The sequence below is a fragment of the Sminthopsis crassicaudata genome, chromosome 1, assembly GCF_048593235.1.
Source record: "Sminthopsis crassicaudata isolate SCR6 chromosome 1, ASM4859323v1, whole genome shotgun sequence".
Classification (NCBI taxonomy): Eukaryota; Metazoa; Chordata; class Mammalia; order Dasyuromorphia; family Dasyuridae; genus Sminthopsis; species Sminthopsis crassicaudata.
The window spans coordinates 550,083,207-550,104,359 of record NC_133617.1 but is presented as its reverse complement, the minus strand read 5'-3'; positions in this window follow the sequence as shown (position 1 = coordinate 550,104,359).

The window sequence follows — 21,153 nt, the reverse complement described above, 5'->3', positions numbered from 1 at the left end:
TGTGAGATAGGAGCCCTCCTGCCAGTGGCTGCTAGGGGTCTAACTCCGACCTATAGAATGGATCTCTTCATGTGAGAGGATAATGATAATGATACAAGGAGACTGAAAGGCATTTGCTGTTTGCTGACCTCTCTTCTCTTCCTTCTTTCCTCCAATTTATTTCATTCCCAATCCATAAGGACCATCTGTATAAATAAAGACTGTTTTGCATCTCCTTCAAGTGTTATGATTCACACCCCTTCCTTTCCAGAAACAATTCCCTTTTTTTTGTTTTATGGAAGGGTGATAACTTTCCCCCCACTCCATGGTCAGTAAGTTTGTACATTGGCTGTTATCTGAGTCCACATGCCAGGGAGTGCAAACAGCACTATGGCAGGTGTTAAATCTTGGGAGATGTCATGGAGGCAAACTTTCAAACAGAGAAGAGGACTATAGTCAGAACAGGCATTTAAGTCTCTCATCAGCCTCCTGGCTAGGCCATTTGATGTATTGGCTGATTTAATTACCCCAACTAGAAAAAGTCTTACCAGGTCTCTTCTCCCTTTCCTTCCCCATGGGTTACCAAAGGAATTCTGGGAGGATCCTACACAAACAGCTCTTGGGTGCTGCTGCTTATTTATTTCTTATGTTTAGGACCCACATTTGGTTGCCATATGTACTGTCCTTCTGGATATCCCTGTTTAGATGCCAAAATGTAGTGTGCTTTCTAGAGCACCCAAATTGGGGTGCCAAAACATACCATCCAAACTAGTTCTCTGGAGGATCTTGGGACCAACTTTGGTCTTAGTGGAGGAGTAAAGAAGGCAGGAGATTCACGAGGCTGGTAAAAGATGGAGTCCTTATTTCAATTCCTCTCATCCCTTAAATACTTTATATGATTACATCACTACAGCACACTGAGCATGTGCCAACTAGAGAATCATTAAATCATCACATCACACTGAGCAAGTGATAACTATAGGCTATTAATATATAAATACCTCTTCACTGTAAGTATCCCTTGCTTCAAGTAGAACACAGATGGTCATGCCCTCCTTGACTTCTCAGAAAGGGTGGGAACACCAAAAAGAGGTAGGGAGCCAAACCAGATATTGTCAGCAGGTTCTCTCTGGGCTGAAGGGTCTTATATCTTACCTAGAGCCCCCCATTATCTGTGGCTCTGTACAATTCTCCATAGTTTTCTCTCGATGAAAATGGCTTTTTCTAACACAGGTCTATTATATTGTCTTGGATCACAGCATTGCTGAAAAGATCTAAGTCTATCATAGCTGATCATTACATAATTTTGTGGTTAATGTGTACAGTGTTCTCTGGGTTCTACTCACTTCACTTAGCATCAGTTTATATAAATATTTCCAGGTTTTCCTAAAATGAGCCTGCTCATTACTTCTTATAGAATAATAGTCCATTACTTTCATATGCCATAATTAATCAATCCACAACTGGTGAGTATGCACTCTATTTCCAATTTTGTCACCATAATATGAGCTGCTACAAACATTTTTGTACATGTGGGGCCTTTCCCCTCTTTTGTGATTTCTTTGGGATTCAGGCCCAGTAGTGGAGGTATTGAATCAAAGAGTATACACAGTATGATAGTCATTTGGACATAGTATTAAATTGCTCTCCAGAATGGCTGCATCAGTTCACACCTCCACCAACAATGCATTAGTGTTCTGGTTTTTCCACATTTATTCCAACATTTTTCAGGAACTTCACAACTCCACCAATAATGTATTGGTGTTCTTTTCAACATTTTTCATTATCTTTTCCTGTCATCTTACCCAATCTGATAAGTATGAAGTAGTACCTCAGATAATTTGTATTTATCTAATCAATAGTCATTTAAAACATGAAATTTTTTCTTTAACCTATATATTAAAATTTATGTGAATAGTTTAGTTTGAAATTTAACCAAATAATAATTTTATGTGTTAATTTGGTATTAATTCTTCAACTGAAGTTTAGCAAAGAAATATTATTTTATAATTCTTATCTGTTTTCTGAAAGAATAATAATGATCAGCTAAGAAATGATTTTTCACTGAAATTTATTATGCATTGATGACTTAAAGAAATAATGTGTAAAATGATCCAATTTAAAGAAACATCTTTGGAGTTCACTTTTAAGCAGTTTGAAAAGAAAAAAAGCCTAAGAGTAATGATTAAAGCAAGATTTAATGATTTTAGAAAGTTATTCTGCAGGATGGATGAAACCTAAATTTATGGAAGATGGCAGAGAAGACACACACAACTTCCTAAGCTCCTCTCATACCTCAATATCAATAACTGAATTCAGGATCAAAAATAGCACTTGACTGGCAAAGACTAGAAGTACAACTCACCTGCTGAAGATAATCTGAAAGTTCATCAGAAAAGGTTTGTCCTGAGGGGCCAGAGTAGATCAGCGCAAAACCAAGAGGTGGCAGAGGATGGAAAACCAAGCAGACTGGGGGAGGGATTGGTCTCTGTGGTTAGAAAAAGTACAGATGACTCTGGCATAGGCTGATTGCTCTGCCTTGGTTATAAAGGAGTAGACCAGCAGAGAAATTAGAGCCAAAAGCAGAAAGTACTCTAAAAAGCCCCAAATCCTAAGGAGACCTGTCTATACCCACCCAAAACCAGAAGTGACTCAACAATACAGCTGTACAGCCCCATTCTGCAGTATGGGGTTTTTCTTCTGGGCAGTTGCAAATCTGCTCAGCAGGGAGGCACAGACCAGGGCAGCCTGCCCAGTGGGGCGGGAGGGCGCTCGGCCTGGGGCAATAGAACCTCCACAGTGCAACTGTGCTTCTGGGGCAGAGCCACTTCAGGGTCTTGTGGACCTATTTGTTGGTCAGCTGCTAATACCCACAGCCCCACGGCAGGCTTTGTCTTGGGGCAGTGACACTTTCACTGCCCAGTCTCTAATTCCAGAGCAGTGGCTAATCTGCATCTAGGGGTTCTTCACTGAGCACTTCCACAGCTAGGCCAAGCAATCAGGCCTAAATCACTTCCAGTGGGGGTGGGGAATTCATTTCCAGAGCACTACAATACCTCACCTACTCCCTGTAGACAGATGGTACATATCCCTGCTTTGCAGAGGAAGCTGGTAACCTTCTTGCCCTGAAGGCAGACCCTACATGCTTTTAAAAATGAGTAAAAAAAATCAAAAGGACAATCATAGCTTCTATACAAAAAGAGAGCAGGTTCTCAACCTCGAGGATACTATTAGTAAATAGTCTCCAGAAAATACCCCAAATAAAGCTTTCCTAGAAGAGACTATTAAAAATCTCAAAGAAAGTTAGAACAAAAATGAGGAAAGGAAAGAGAAGCTATGCAAGAGAGTAATAACTTCCTAAAAGATGAATTGGAAAACATAAAGAATTCCCAGGAAGTGCAGGGAAACAGAATTTATGAATTGGAAAAGATAAAGAAATCACAGGAAAATAGGATTTGTGAATTGGAAAAGATAAAGAATCCCCAAGAAAGTAGGATTTGTGAATTGAAAAAGAAAATAACTCACTACAAAAAATAAAATAAAATAAAAATAATTAGTGAAATGGAAAAAAAATTTCATGTAGCAAAACAATTCATTTAAAAATTCAGTTGGACATATACAAAAAGAAGTAAAAAAAGAGCTAATGAAGAAAATAACTCATTAAAATAAAAACTGAATAAATTGAGATGAATGATTCATTGAGACATCAAGCAAAACCAAAAAATTGAAGAATTAGAAAAAATATTAAATATCTTCTTGGAAAAACAACAGACCTGGAAAATAGATCTAGAAGAGATAATGTGAGGATTATTGCACTTCCCAAAAATTATGATGAAAAAAGAACCTAGATACTAATTTACAGGACATCATCAAAGAGAACTGCCAGAGGTAATAAAATCAGAAGGTAAAATAGGCATTGAAAGAATTTATCAAACACCTTCTGAAAAACACCCTAAAATAAAAACTCCATGGAATATTGTGGCCAGAACTATTTTTCAGAACTATCAGACTAAGGAAAACTATTACAAGCAGCCAGAAAAAAAAAAAAAAAAAAAATTCAAATATTGAGGTGCCACATTAAGGATCATTCAAGATCTGGATGCCTGCACATTAAGGGATTAAAGGGCCTGGAATCTGATATTCCAAAAGGCAAAAGAACTGGGAATGCAGCCAAGAATAAATTACCCAGCTAAGCTGAGCATTTTCTTCCATGGAAGAAGATGGACATTTAATGAAACAGATGAATTCCAAATGTTTCTAATGAAAAAACCAGATCTAAACAAAAATTTTGATCTCCAAACATAGGACTAAAAAGAAGCAGAAAAGGGTAAAAGCAACTCTTGAGAACTTTATTTCTATTGTGAATATACATAAAGACTATATGTATAATTTGATTTTACTGATATAACATAAAAAGGAAGTAGAAATGGAAAGGGGATAGTGTCAGAAAAAGGGGAAAGGGGGGATACAAAGAGGGAAAATACATCCCACAAAGAGGCAAAAAAAAAAAAAAAAAACACCTTTTCATATCTGAGGGAATTTAGAGAGGGGAAGGAACATTGTGTGAATCTTAATCTCATCAGAGTTGGCTCAAAGAGAAAATAATTAACATATCTGTTGTACAGAGAATTTTCCCTAACCTCACTAAAAAGGGGGAAAATAAGGGGAAAAGGAAAAGAGTAATAAAGGAAGAGTATAAGAAAGGGGAAGAGAGACAAAGGGGGGAGGGAGGGATACTAAAAAGGGTGAGCAGTGTGACACAAATGGGGCCTATAAATTTAATACTGGGAAAGGGAGTTAGGGGGACAAGAAAAAGAAAGGCATAATCTGGGGATAATATGATGGCAGGAAATACAGAATTAGTAATTTTAACCATAAATGTGAATGGGATGAACTCTGCCATTAAGCAGAGGAAGATAGCAGACTAGATCAAAAGTCACAACCCTACAATATGTTGTTTACAGGAAACACGTTTAAAGCAGAGAGATGCATACAGAGGAAAGCTAAAAGGCTGGAGCAGAATCTACTATGCTTCAGGTAAAGTCAAAAAAGCAGGGGTAGCCATCCTAATCTCAGATCAAGCAAAAGCAAATATTGATCTAATTAAAAGAGATAAGGAAGGAAACTATATCTTGATAGGCTATAGCATAGACAATAAATACTAAACATATATTGCCCGAGGTATAGCATCTAACTTCCTAAAAGAGAAGTTAAGAGAGTTACAAGAAGAAATAGACAACAAAACTATAAGAGTGGGAGATTTTAATCTTACACTCTCAGAATTAGATAAATCAAACCACAAAACATATAAGAAAGAAATTAAAGAGGTAAATAGATCTTTGGAAAAAAACTGAATGGTGACAAAAATGAGTATACTTTCTTCTCAGCAGTTCATGGAATCTATACAAAATTCACCATATATTAGGACATAAAGCCCTCAAACTTAAATGCAGGAAGGCAGAAATAGTAAATGTTTTCTTTTCAGATCACAATGCAATAAAAACTATATTCAACAAAAAGTTAGGGGTAAATAGATCAAAAATTAATTGGAAACTAAATAATCTCATCTTAAAGAATGATTGGGTGAAACAGCAAATAGAGACACAATTAATAATTTCACTCAAGATAATGGCAATGATGAGACATCATACCAAAATTTGTGGGATGCAGCCAAAGTGGTAATAAGAGGAAATTTTATATCTTTACAGGCTTACTTGAATAAAATAGAGAAAGCGAATATCAATGAATTGGGCTTGCAACATAAAAAGCTAGAAAAATACCAAATTAAAAACCCCAATCAAATATTAAACTTGAAATTCTAAAATTAAAAAGAGAAATTAATAATATTGAAAGTAAAAAAAAAAAAAAACTAATACATAAAACTAAGAGTTGATTTTATGAAAAGAAACAATAAAATAGATAAACCTCTGGTAAATAAGATTAGAAAAAAGAGAGAGAAAAATCACATTATTAATCTTAAAAATGAAAAGGGAGAGCTATCCACTAATGAAGAGGAAATTAGAGTAATAATATGGAGTTACTTTGCCCAACTCTATGCCAATAAATTTGATAACATAAGGAAAATGGATGACTACCTCCAAAAATATAGGCTTCCCAGATTAACAGAGAAGGAAGTAAATTGCTTATATAGTCCTATTTCAGAAAGAGAAATAGAACAAGCTATTAATCAACTCTCTAAGAAAAAAATCCCCAGGACCAGATGGATTTACATGTGAATTCTACCAAACATTTAAAGAACAATTAGCCCCAATGCTATATAAACTATTTGAAAAAATAGGGAATGAAGGAGTCCTACCAAATTCCTTTTATGACACAGACATGGTACTGATACATAAACCAGGTAGGTTGAAAACAGAAAGAAAATTATAGACCAATCTCCCTAATGAATATTGATGCTAAAATCTTAAATAAGATATTAACAGAAAGACTACAGAAATCATCTCCATGATAATACACTATGACCAAGTAGGATTTACACCAGAAATGGAAGGCTGGTTCAATATTAGGAAAATTATTAGCATAATTGACTATATCAATAACCAAATTAACAAAAATAAATTGATCATATCAATAGATGCAGAAAAAGTATTTGATAAATTCCAACATCTATTCCTAATAAGAACACTAGAGAGGATAGGAATAAATGGTCTTTTTTTTAAAAAAATAATCAGTAGCATCTATTTATAACCATCAATAAGCATCATATGTAATGGGGATAAACTGAAACCAGTCCCAATAAGATCAGGAGTGAAACAAGGTTGCCCACTATCACCATTACTATTCAAAATTGTATTAAAATTGTATTATTGCTAGCTTTGTCAATAAAAGTTGAAAAAGAGATTAAAGGAATTAGAATAGGTAATGAGAAAACCAAATTATCACTCTTTGCTGATATGATGGTATATTTAGAGAAGCCAAGAGATTCTACTAAAAAGCTATTAGAAATAATTCACTTCTTTAGCAAAGTTGCAGGATACAAAATAAATCCATGTAAGTCATCAGCATTCACCAACAAAATCCAACAGTTAGAGTTGCAAAGAGAAATTCCATCTAAAGTAACTACCGATAGCATAAAATATTTAGGAATCTATCTGCCACGGGAAAATCAGAAACTATATGAGAAAACTAAATTTATGGTTGTTCTGTTAATGAATCAAACATAGTTACCTATATCGCGAATTCCTGTTTCATCTTGGTTATGGAATTGTCTTTATTTTTGTGAATAAATAAAGATAGAGTTAAAGAAATTTTTTTTCAAAGTCAGGATCAATCTCTCCTTACTTTATATTACTTTCATTAAGCTTGGATTAAAACTTAAGTAATAATTTTTCTTTGAGAGAATGCCAGTTAGAAACACTTGGAAATAACCTATATTTTCAAAAACATTTATAATAGTACTTTTTGTTGTAGCATGTAACTGGAAATTAAAAGAATGTTCACTAATTAAAAACAGCCCAGCCATTTTTCTAAGGCAGAAATTTCTGTATGCCATTTTTATCACTACCACTACAACTACTTAGAGAAGGTAATTTTTTTTGTTCCTTCCATATTTGTAATATTGTATTTAATGTTCAGGGAATCATTATCGTTTGGATTTGCTACCTATTATATCTTATATATTTTTTTCTGTTTCATTTTTGTGTTTGTATTTTGTGACTAAGTCTGTAAGACTAACTTAGCACGGATTTAATGCATGGCTAAATAGATTATAAAGAGAATCATAATAAAAAAAAGTGTTTTATTATATACATTTTAAGATGTTTTTGCAAAAATTGACTTAGTAAAGACTAGAAAGGAAAGAGAGAACTGCTAAAAAAATCTTCCCAATGTTTCTCTGACAAAAGGTTTCATATATAAAGAATTGAATCATTTTTTTAAAGCATTTCCCTACAGATAAGTCATTAAAGTCAATTTTCAAAGAAACAAATCCAAGTTATCGGGAACTATGTAAAAATGTTCCAGATGACTAATAAATAAGTTGATGAAATTTAAACAATGACCAGCAAATTTTGAAGTAGTCTGTGAGAAAACTATTATTGTAATATATTATTGGAACTATGACTTGGATCATTAATTCTAGGAAAAAAAATTAGAATTTTGGTTCAAATTTTACAAAAATAAATTAATTTTTGACCCAGTTTATCTAACTATTACATCTATGCCTCCAAAGAAAAATATGACCTATTTGTACATAAATATTTATAGTAGCTCTTCATATGTTAGCCAAAAAAATGGGGAATTAAAAAGATGTCTTCTTATAGGAGAATGGATGAACAAACTGTGGTTTATGAAAAAGATGGCATATTATTGTATTATAAAGATGTGGTGAAGTGAATAGTTCAGAAGAAACTAAGAAGAATTCTTTGAACCATTGCAGAGCAAAGTTAGCATAATTATGAGAATGATTTGTACCATAACATTTCTGTAAAAAAAGAAATGTGAAAGTATTTAAGAACTTTGATCAATACAATGAAAACCACAAGTCTAAAAGAATGAAAATGAAACATATAACTTATTTCCTGATAGAGAAGTGAAAAAAATTGGCATGCATTTTTGGAATTAGGAATCCTGAAATTTATATTAAAAGACTGTTCAGTTATGTATTGAGTTTTTTCTCTTTATTTCTTTTATTTGTTCTTAGTCATTTGAATTAGTGGAAAGAATGGGTAATTTTAAAAGGATACATACATACATATATATATATGTATGTATATATATATATATATATATATATATATATATACATATATATATAACATTTATAATGATATAATTGCAGCACAGTGGTATTGGTCTAAATTAGTAGCAACTACGTTGTATAGCTAATGAAATGCTAGATCTCTAGTTAAGAAGACCTGAATACAAATTTAGTTTCAACCTGAGAAAATCAATTAATAATCATCTGTCTCAGTTTCTTTCTCTGTAAAATGAGAATTGTAATAGTATCTGCCTCCAAGGATAGTTTTGAGTACAAAATTAGATATTTCTAAAGAATTTTGCAAAACTTCTACTATGTAATGTTAGCTATTACAGGTGTTAATAATAAAAACAATGACAATAAAAATTTAAGCACTGAATCCCACTGCCAGTAAGGGATGATGAAAATATATTGTATCACCTTGATATTACAAAACAATATTTCAGTGTATTGCCTTATTGGAGTAGGGATACTATTTATATAACTACTGTTGGAAAAGCATGAAAAAAATTAAAATTAACATATCAAATACATATGATTTAAAGTGGTTATCATTTATATTTTAAAATCACTAAGGCACATTTTATGTAGTAAAATAAAAATAATTTAAAAATCCCTGGTGCCTGATTATTTATTATGATGCAGAGTCTCTGAGTCATTGGATAATGGAAAGGGATTCTAAGAATATTCCTTCCCTCTGACAGAAAGTTTCACCTTGACTAAGAAGGAAATTATGACACTACTGATTGAGACACTAGAAATAGGATAGCAGGGAATATAAACAAGGTTGCCCACTATCACCATTACTATTCAACATTGTATTAAAAATTGTTTTATTGCTAGCTTTGTCAATAAAAGTTGAGGAAGAGATTAAAGGAATTAGAATATGTAATGAGGAAACCAAATTATCACTCTTTGCTGATATGATGGCATATTTAGAGAACCCCAGAGATTCTACTAAAAAGCTATTAGAAATAATTCACAAAGTTGCAGGATACAAAATAAACCCACATAAATCATCAGCATTCTTATATATCACTAACAAAATCCAATACTTAGAGTTATAAAGAGGAATTCGAGGGCGGAGCCAAAATGGCGGATAAGAAACACACAACTCTGTGAACGTCCTTACTCCCTCACAACCAATTAGATAAATCAGCCTCAGAAATAGCGCTGGACTGATAGATACCACAAGGACTGGAAGCATGACTTACCAGTTGAAGAGAATCTGGAGTTTCAACAGAAAAGGTCAGTTCCCAGGGGAGGAAGAAGAGAGGCCAGCCCAGACGGCTGGGTGCTAGCATACTGCGCTGATCGCCCTGGGAAGGGCTCTGGGATCAGAGAAGCCACTGAGATAAAGGAATCTGGCACAGGCTGTTAGCTCTTCTCTGCTTATAATATAGCAGTTCAGAAGAGAAATCTAAACTACTTTAAAAATTCAAAGATAGATTAGATTTTCCCAGGTCCTGGGGGTCACTCAGCAGATCTCAACACCGGGGGTGTGGCCCCTAGTTCCCACCTGAGACTAGTTAAGAGATTGAGAAGTGGGCGGATACGGCCCAAGGGAACACACACTGCCTATCTCAGCTGGAGGGTGTGGAACTCAGCTCTGGAAGTCCCAGAGAAGCAGAACCTTTGAACTAGGGACCAAGGTTTCTGGCAGACACTTCCATTTTGAGCGCAGGGGCTTTTCACGTCACCTGCTGCAGACATCCATGCCCCACTGGGACGCATAGGCTGGCCTTTGTGCTGTCTTTACTGTTCAATCTCAAACTTCAGGGAAGCCCCTAGAACACAATGCCCTCAAGGCACAGCAGTGCTAGTCACTTCTGAGGCACTTCCAGGGAGGGGGTGGGGAACTCTCTCCCAGAGCTCTCTCTTAGCTCAGGCTCAGGGGCCGCTGCATCCATCCAGTCTGGGAGGAAGCTGGTAAAAAAGTAAATAAATAATTTCCTACCCCAGGGACAGACCCCAAAAGATTTTTAAAATATGAACAAAAAAGCCAGAAAAACCATAGATTCCTTCTATACAGAGAAAGAGCGGGTATCCAACCCCGAGGAAGTTAACAGCAGAGAGACAGCAGATAACAACCTAAAAGGGAACGATTCCTGCCCCCCTCACATAACTCTCTCCTAGAAGAGGCTATTAAAAAGTTAAGAGAGTTTGAAGAAAAATGGGGAAAGGAAAGGGAAGCTATGATAGAGAATAACAACGTCCTGAAATTGGAGTTGGAAAAAATAAAGAATTCACAGGAGATGCAGGGAAACAAAATTTGTGAATTAGAAAAGGTTAAAAAATCACAGGAAAGTAGGATTTCTGAATTGGAAAAGATAAAAAAGTCTCAAGAAAATAGAAGTTCTGAATTGGAAAAAGAAAATAATTCTCAAAAAAAAATTAGGGAAATGGAAAAAAATTCAATAGAGCAAAATAATTCATTTAAAAACGAAATTGGGCATTTACAAAAAGAACTAAAAACTGTGAAAGAAGAAAATAACTCCTTAAAAGTCAGGATGGAACAAATAGAAATGAATGATTCACAGAGAACCCAAGAATCAGTCAAACAAAACAAAACAAAACAAAAAAAAAAAAATGAGAAGCTGGAGAACAACATCTAATACTTACTGGGAAAATCTATAGACCTAGAAAATAGATCTAGGAGAGATAATCTGCGGTTCATTGGACTTCCTGAAAACTATGACCAAAAAAAGAGCCTAGATTCTATTTTACAGGAAATTATCAAAGAGAACTGCCCAGAGATAATAGAAACAGAAGGGAAAGTAGATGTGGAAAGAATTCATCGAACTCCTTCTGAAATAGACCCTAAAAAAAGAACACCACGAAATATTGTGGCTAAGCTGCAGAATTACCACACAAAGGAGAAAATCCTGCAAGCAGCTAGAAAAAAACAATTTAAATACCAAGGTGCCACAATAAGGGTCACTCAAGATCTGGCTGCCTCCACATTAAAAGATAGACGAGCCTGGAACCTGATATTCCGTAAGGCAAAAGATCAAGGACTGCAACCAAGAATGAACTACCCAGCTAAGTTTAGCATCTTTTTCCATGGAAGAAGATGGTCATTCAATGAAATAGAGGAATTCTATATGTTTCTAAGAAAAAAACCAGACTTAAACAAAAACTTTGATCTACATCCACAAGACTGAAGAGAAACAGAAAAAGGTACACAGAACCCTTGAGAACTGTAACTCTGTTGTGGGTATATAAAAAGTACTCATGGATAATTTGATTTTACTGATATAAAAGAAAAAAAGGGGGGTGTAGTAAAGGGAAGGAGGTCGTTTCAGAAAAAGGGGAAGGAATGATAAAAAGAGGGAAACTACATCCCAGGAAGAGGCATAGAAAATACACCATATCTGAGGGAATTTAGTGAGGGGGAGAATCATTGTGTGAATCTTACTCTCATCAGAAGAGGCTCAAAGAGTAAATAATTGACATATTTGTTTTTCAGAGAATTTTCTCTCACCTCATTAAAAGGGGGAGAGGAAAAGGGAAAAGGAAAAGGAGAATAAGTGAAGGGACTTGGAGGGAGGGGGGAGGGATACTAAAAAAAGGGAGGGCTGCGCGTCACAAGGGGGGTCTGTAAATTAAATATCGGGGAGGGGGATCAGGGGGGTCAAGGGAAAAAGCATATGATGGCAGGAAATACAGAATTAGTAATTTTAACTGTAAATGTGAATGGGATGAACGCTCCCATCAAACGGAGACGGATAGCAGATTGGATCAAAAATCAGAACCCTACAATATGCTGTCTGCAGGAAACACACTTAAAGCAGGGAGATACATACAGAGTAAAGGTAAAAGGTTGGAACAGAGCCTATTATGCTTCAGGTAAAGCCAAAAAAGCAGGGGTAGCTATCCTTATCTCAGATCAAGCAAAAGCAGAAGTAGATCTCGTTAAAAAAGATAAGGAAGGAAACTATATCCTGCTGAAAGGTAGCATAAATAATGAAGCCATATCAATACCAAACATATATGCACCAAGCGGTATAGCATCTAACTTTCTAAAGGAAAAGTTAAGAGAATTGCAAGAAGAAATAGACAGCAAAACTATAATAGTGGGAGATCTCAACCTTGCACTCTCAGATTTAGACAAATCAAACCACAAAACAAATAAGAAAGAAAATAAAAAAGTAAATAGAACATTAGAAAAACTAGGTATGATAGACCTTTGGAGAAAATTGAATGGCAATAGAAAGGAATATACTTTCTTCTCAGCAGTTCATGGAACCTATACAAAAATAGATCATATATTAGGACATAAAGATCTCAAAATTAAATGTAGGAAGGCAGAAATAATAAATGCCTTCTTCTCAGATCACAATGCAATAAAAGCTACATTTAGTAAAAAGTTAGGGGTAAATAGACCAAAAAGTAATTGGAAAATGAATAATCTCATCTTAAAGAATGACTGAGTGAAACAGCAAATTATAGAAACAATTAATAATTTCACCCAAGATAATGACAATGATGAGACATCATACCAAAATCTGTGGGATGCAGCTAAAGCAGTAATAAGGGGAAATTTTCTATCTTTAGAGGCTTATTTGAAGAAAATAGAGAAAGAGAAGATTAACGAATTGGGCTTACAACTTAAAAGGCTAGAAAAAGACCAAATTATAAACCCCCAACCAAAAATTAAACTTGAAATACAAAAATTAAAAGGAGAAATCAATAATGTATAAAGTAAAAAAACTATTGAATTAATAAATAAAACCAAGAGTTGGTTTTATGAAAAAGCCAATAAAATAGATAAACCTTTGGTAAATTTGATCAGAAAAAAGAAAGAGGAAAATCAAATTGTTAGTCTTACAAATGAAAAGGGGATCTTTCCACCAATGAAGAGGAAATTAGAGAAATAATAAGGAGTTACTTTGCCCAACTTTATGCCAATAAATTTGATAACTTAAGTGAAATGGATGACTTCCTCCAAAAATATAGGCTCCCTAGATTAACAGAGGAGGAGATAAATTGCTTAAATAGTCCCATTTCAGAAAAAGAAATAGAACAAGCTATTAATCAACTCCCCAGGAAAAAATCCCCAGGGCCAGATGGATTCACATGTGAATTCTACCAAACATTTAAAGAACAATTAGCCCCAATGTTATATAAATTATTTGAAAAAATAGAGGATGAAGGAGTCCTACCAAACTCCTTTTATGACACAGACGTGGTACTGATACCTAAACCAGGTCGATCGAAAACTGAGAAAGAAAATTATAGACCAATTTCCTTAATGAATTTTGATGCTAAAATCTTAAATAAGATATTAGCAAATAGACTTCACAAAATCATCTCCAGGATAATACACTATGATCAAGTAGGATTTAGTCCAGGAATGCAGGGCTGGTTTAATATTAGGCAAACTATTAATATAATTGACCATATTAATAATCAAATTAATAAGAACCATATGATCATCTCAATAGATGAAGAAAAAGCATTTGACAAAATCCAACATCCATTCCTACTAAAAACTCTTGAGAGTATAGGAATAAAAGGACTATTCCTTAGAATAATCAGGAGCATATATTTAAGACCGTCAGTAAGCGTAATACGCAATAGAAATAAACTGCAACCTTTCCCAGTAAGATCAGGAGTGAAACAAGTTTGCCCACTATCACCATTACTATTCAATATAGTACTAGAAACGCTAGCCTCGGCAATAAGAGCCGAGAAAGAGATTCAAGGAATTAGAGTAGGAAATGAGGAAATCAAACTATCACTTTTTGCAGATGACATGATGGTATACTTAGAGAATCCCAAAGACTGCTAAAAAGCTACTAGAAATAATTCAAAATTTCAGCAAAGTGGCAGGATACAAAATAAATGCACATAAATCCTCAGCATTTTTATATATCACTAACAAAATGCAACAGCAAGAGATACAAAGAGAAATTCCATTCCAAACAAATGTTGAGAGTATAAAGTATTTGGGAATCCATCTACCAAAGAAAAGTCAGGAATTATATGAGAAAAATTACAAAACACTTGCCACAAAAATAGTGTCAGATTTAAATAATTGGAAAGACATTCAGTGCTCTTGGATAGGCCGAGCGAATATAATAAAATGACAATACTCCCCAAACTAATCTATTTATTTAGTGCTATACCAATCAAACTCCCAAGAAACTATTTCAATGACCTAGAAAAAATAACAACAAAATTCATATGGAAGAATAAATGGTCGAGAATTGCAAGGGAACTAATGAAAAAAAAAAAAAAAAACGCAGAGGAAGGTGGTTTAAGTGTACCTGATCTAAAGCTATATTATATAGCAGCAGTCACCAAAACCATTTGGTATTGGCTAAGAAATAGACCGGTAGATCAGTGGAACAGATTAGATACAAAGGACAAAAAAGGGTACATCTATAGCAATCTAATCTTTGACAAAACCAAAGATACCAACATTAGGGATAAAAATTCATTATTTGGAAAAAACTGTTGGGAAAACTGGAAAGTACTATGGCAGAAATTAGATATGGATCCACACTTAACACCATATACCAAGATAAGATCAAAATGGGTCCATGATTTAGGCATAAAGAGTGAGATAATAAATAAATTAGAGAAACAGAGGATAGTCTACCTCTCAGACTTGTGGAGGAGGAAGGAATTTATGACCAGAGAAGAACTAGAGATCATTATTGATCACAAAATAGAAGATTTTGATTACATCAAACTAAAAAGTTTCTGTACAAACAATACTAATGCAAACAAGATTAGAAGGGAAGTAACAACTTGGGAAAATATTTTTAAAAGCAAAGTTCTGACAAAGGTCTCATTTCCAAAATATATAGAGAACTGACCCTAATTTATAAGAAACCGAACCATTCTCCAATTGATAAATGGTCAAAGGATATGAACAGACAATTCTCAGATGAAGAAATTGAAACTATATCCACTCACATGAAAGAGTGTTCCAAATCACTACTGATCAGAGAAATGCAAATTAAGACAACTCTGAGATACCACTACACACCTGTCAGATTGGCTAAGATGACAGGAACAAATAATGATGAATGTTGGAGGGGATGTGGGAAAAATGGGACACTAATATATTGCTGGTGGAGTTCTGAAAGAATCCAGCCATTCTGGAGAGCAATTTGGAACTATGCCCAAAAAGTTATCAAACTGTGCATACCCTTTGACCCAGCAGTGTTACTACTGGGCTTATATCCGAAAGAAATACTAAAGAGCGGAAAGAGACCTATATGTGCCAAAATGTTTGTCGCAGCTCTTCTTTTTGTAGCTAGAAACTGGAAGATGAATGGATGTCCATCAGTTGGAGAATGGTTGGGTAAATTATGGTATATGAAGGTTATGGAATATTATTGCTCTGTAAGAAATGACCAGCAGGAGGAATACAGCGAGGCCTGGAGAGACTTACATGAACTGATGCTGAGTGAAATGAGCAGAACCAGAAGATCACTGTACACTTCAACAACAATATTGTATGAGGATATATTCTGATGGTTGTGGAAATCTTCAACATAAAGAAGAGCCAACTCACTTCCAGTTGATCAATGATGGGCAGAGGTAGCTACACCCAGAGAAGAAACACTGGGAGGGGAATGTAAATTGTTAGCACTAATATCTGTCTGCCCAGGTTACATGTACCTTCGGAATCTAATGCTTATTGTGCAACAAGAAAATGGTATTTACACACATGTATTGTATCTAGGTTATATTGTAACACATGTAAAATGTATGGGATTGCCTGTCATCGGGGGGAGCGAGCAGAGGGAGGGGGGATAATTTGGAAAAATGAATAGAAGGGATAATATTATAAAATATATATATAATAAAAAATAAAAAAAGAGAAATTCAATTTAAAGTAACTACAAACAGTGGAAAATATTTAGGAATCTATCTGTCAAGGGAAAATCAGGAACTATATGAGCAAAACAACAAAACACTTTCCACACAAATAAAGTCAGATCTAACCAATTGGAAAAAAATATCAAATGCTCTTGGATAGGGCAAGCAAATATAAAGATGGCAATACAATCTAAACTAATCTATTTATTTAGCACTATACCATTCAGATTCCCCAAAAATTATTTTAATGACCTGGAAAAAATAACAACAAAGTTCATATGAAAAAATAAAAGGTCAAGAACTTCAAGGGAATTAATGAAAAAAAAATCAAATGAGGGTGCCCTATGAGATCTAAAATTATATTATAAAGCTGCAATTACCAAAACCATTTGGTATTGGCTAAGAAATAGACTAGTTGAACAGTAGAACAGGTTAGGTTCAAAGGACAAAATAGTCAATAACTTTAATAATCTAGTGTTTGACAAACTCAAAGACCCCAGCTTTTGGGATAAGAACTCACTGTTTAACAAAAATTCCTGGGAAAATTGGAAATTAGTATGGTAGAAACTAGGCATTGACTTACACTTAACACCATAAACCAAGATAAGGTCAAAATGGGTTCATGACCTAGGCATAAAGAATTAGATTATAAATAAATTAAAAGAATATGGGATAGTTTACCTCTCAGACCTGTGAAAGACAAAGGAATTTATGACCAAAGAAGAAGTAGAAATAATTATTGATCACAAAAGAGAAAAGTTTGATTATATCAAATTGAAAAATATTTGTACAAACAAAACTAATGCAGACAAGAGTAGAAGGGAAGCAATAAATTCGGAAAACATTTTTACAGTCAAAGATTCTGATAAAGGTCTCATTTCCAAAATATATAGAGAATTGACTCTATCTTATAAAGAAATCATCCATTGTCCAATTGATAAATGGTCAAAGGATATGAACAGACAATTCTCAGACAAAGAAAGTGAAACTATTTTGAGCCATTTGAAAAGATGCTCCAAGTCATTATTAATCAGAGAAATGCAAATTAAGACAACTCTGAGATACCACTGTACACCTGTCAGATTGGCTAGAATGGCAGGGAAAGATGATGTGGAATGTTGGAGGGGATGTGGGAAAACTGGGACACTGATACATTGTTGGTGGAATTGTGAATTCATCCAGCCATTCTGGAGAGCAATTTGGAGTTATACTAAAAAAAAATTATCAAACTGTGCATACCCTTTGATCCAGCAATGTTACTACTGGGCTTATATCCCAAAGAGATCATAAAGAAGGGAAAGGGACCTGTATGTGCAAGAATGTTTGTGGCAGCCCTCTTTGTAGTGGCCAGAAACTGGAAACTGAGTAGATGCCCATCAATTGGAGAATGCCTGAATAAATTGTGGTATGTGAATTTTGTGAAATATTATTATTCTGTAAGAAATGACCTGCAGCATCATTTCAGAAAGTACTGGAGGGACTTGCTTGAACTGATGCTGAGTGAAATGAGCAGGACCAGGAGATTATATACTTCAACAGCAATATTACATTATGATTAATTCTGATGGACATGAGTTTCTTCAACAATGAGATGAACCAAATCAGTTCCAATAGTGCAGAAATGAATTGAACCAGCTACACTCAGGGAAAGAAGTCTGGGAGATAACAATGAACCACTACATAGAATTCCCAATCTATTTTTGTCTGCCTGCATTTTTTATTTCCTTCACAGGCTGATTGTACACTATTTCAAAGTCTGGATCTTTTTGTACAGTAAAATAACTGTTTGAATGTGTATACATATATTGTATTTAACTTATACTTTAATGTATTTAGCATGTATTGGTCAACCTACAATCTTGGGGAGGGGGTGGTGGGAAGGAGGGGAAAATTTGGAACAAAAGGTTTTGCAACTGCCAATGCTGAAAAATTGCCCATGCATATATCTTGTAAATAAAAAGCTATTCTAAAACAAAATAAAATAAAAAAGAATTGATAGTTGCTTGATATTCCTTTCAGAGCAGTCTAATATGAGTTTTCTCTTTTTTATTGACTTATAAAGAAACAAGATAAAACAACACTATTCAGTCTTTGAGCTCTGAGAATAATTTATTAATAATAGGAGTTAGAATCAGATATTTAGGCCCGAGATTATTTTGGGTGGATATAATAAATCAAAGGAAAGAGAAATGTCCAAACTACATTAGACTTTGCATTGTTTTTGTGAGAGTCTGTGACACAAGAGTCACACAAATGAATAGTAAAACAGTAATTCCAAGCAGTATATTCAAATTTACTAGTTTCCTATTTCTTACAGAGATTTCAAATAAGTGCTATCCAAATAATTTAAGGCATTTCTAAGATGTCAATGATAATTATTACACTGTTATAATGAAGCTTACATATTTATGGTATGAATGTGTGCAGGCATCTATGTCCTCATAAACATTTATTTTGTATCACTGCATTTTTAACTGATTTAACGTATGTGTTTCGATTCTGAAGCAATTGAACAAATACTCATATGTGTTTGGTAGAAGTATTTGTATTGCTTTATTGTCGCAATTGTAAACACAATATTGTGATTATTACAAGAGGAAAATGAAGGAAGAATAAAAGTGTGGGTGAAAGGAGGAAATAAAAGAGAAAAGCGAATAGAAAGAAGAGTCAAAATGTCAACGAATTTGTATTAAATGTCTATTATGTGCAAAGGCAGGCCATAGAGGAAGAAGATAAAAAAGAAAAAAAAAAAGAATTCTCTATTCTCATTGAATCCACAATCTAAGAGAACATTAAAGAGAAAAGAGAGAAGTTCATATAATAAAGAATATAGGTAAACATAATTAAACAAGCCAAATTTTTTGAAATCTCACATTTACATTTTGGAAAATTGATTATCATGGAAGAAAGATCCCCAAAGACAGACATTCACATATGAAAAAACATTATGATATATCTTGCATCTGACTAAATGAACCATTTTTATTCCTGTTTCCTAATTAACTGTTGGTGTATAATTACAATTCTTTCTGGAAATAAACATACATGCAAACAAATAGGTATAGCTAGATAATAGGGATAACTATAAATGAAGATTATACAATAAGAAATGTTTTTATTTACTATTTCCTATCTATAGATGAAATAACAAAAACCTAGAGGAATAAACCATGTGCTACTGAACTATTTAAATTTTATCTGTTAATTGTGTACCACATCTTTTTTTTCATATTTTAAAAGAGATTTGAAAATTACAAATATTTTCTTTGTTATTCAATTGTTTCACTGGTGTCTTTCTGTGACCCCATTTTTTTGGTTTTGGTTTTGTTTGTGTGTTTGTTTTTTGTAAAGATGTTTTGCCCTTTCTTTGTCCAAACTATTTTGTAGAAGAGGAAACTTAGCCAAATGGTATTAGGTGACTTATTCAGGGATCACACAAATAGTAAATAAATGTCTGAAGCCAGATTTGAACCCAGATTTTCGTGATTTCAGAACTGGCATTATATCCATTGTGCCACCTAACTCCCCAAATATTTTCTTTACATTATATAAATAAACTCTAAAAAGAAAGAGTAGTTGTACACTTTGCATTGTTTTTGAGTAGTGATTAATTGTATACTTTGCATTAATTGGACGTTGAGTTTTTATGTTTTTGTGCTTTATGTTGTAGTTTTTTTTAACTTTGTAAACTTATTTAATGAAGCCACTCAAACTCTTACTTTTGTTGGGCTATAAGTTTTCATTTGCAGTCCTTTATCCAAGCTTGTAGAACTCTAGTTTCCTTAGTCACCCAGGTTGAGTAAAATATTCATTTTCAGCAAGATAAGCCCTTGGCTGAAAGTATATTAGAGATATGTTGTTTGTTTTTTTTTTTTTTTCCATTCTCACACAAGGGGTTTGATGTGTATACAGTGACAAAAACAAAGTTTTCCCAAAGGTAAGAAAGTCAGGGGTAACAGAAAGCCATCAAAATGCTGGCTTGTGGGGTAGAGGAAGATGGTACAGGTATTAAAATAATAATCATATCTTAAGTTTTTCAGTTTCAAAAACACTCCTGTGTATACAGGCATTGTGTAATTAATTCCATGAACTAGTAAAAGATAATTTTTTTGTTCTATGATACTCAATTAGGAAACATGGCACAAGAAAGGCAATCTGTCTGTTCAAGTGGACAACCAATTAACAAAGTTAACAAATCATATATTGCTTAACATATAGGAATTGTAATTCTTCTCACTTAAGGTATAAATAAGCATATTAGATGATTTGAAGAATAAAAGTCTTAGAGGAAGGAGGAAAATAAAATAAAGAATTATAATAAAGAATGTGTCCATTAAGTCAATAAGGGTATTGCTAGTGAATATGTGTCAAAAGTAAATTACCATGATAATTCAAAAGATATAGAATACAGGTTTGAGTGACTATTTTTGAATAATCCCTAAGTCAGTTCTCTACTATAGTGTGAGCTACTATAACTATCTCTGCAATCTTAATGTAAAAAAAAAATCCCCAGGTATTTGGTCTTTAATGTATAAATGGAAATAAATGAAGGGTGTGGGTGTTCTAGAATCACTAGAATTTATCTGGTGATACACTAAAAAGAAAAGAATAATTTA